Below are 214 nucleotides of genomic sequence, written 5' to 3' on the forward strand. Positions count from 1 at the left end.
TCATTATCACTATTTAAACCTGACCGATCACTAGAAGCGTGTTTGTCGTGAAAGCGTCCGTGTGCGTGAATTTCGTCCGTACGTCACGCGAACATTGCAATTATCTTAAAGCGAGTGTTTCGCGAAATCTCTGAGGAAAGTATATTTATTTGATTTCTCTGTCAAAATTATTGAAGAATTTTTTGATTTTTTTTTTTTTTTTGGGGGGGCTGGG

The 214-nt window shown here is 37.9% G+C and overlaps 1 protein-coding gene across 1 annotated transcript in view; it reads left to right on the plus strand.

The window, feature by feature from the left end:
• Positions 1–214, plus strand: part of LOC119594425 (homeobox protein XHOX-7.1'-like) — a gene marked incomplete in the record, with an annotated part of 3,420 nt that overhangs the window by 1,543 nt on the left and 1,663 nt on the right.

The sequence above is a fragment of the Penaeus monodon genome, chromosome 33 (genome assembly GCF_015228065.2).
Source record: "Penaeus monodon isolate SGIC_2016 chromosome 33, NSTDA_Pmon_1, whole genome shotgun sequence".
Taxonomy (NCBI): domain Eukaryota; kingdom Metazoa; phylum Arthropoda; class Malacostraca; order Decapoda; family Penaeidae; genus Penaeus; species Penaeus monodon.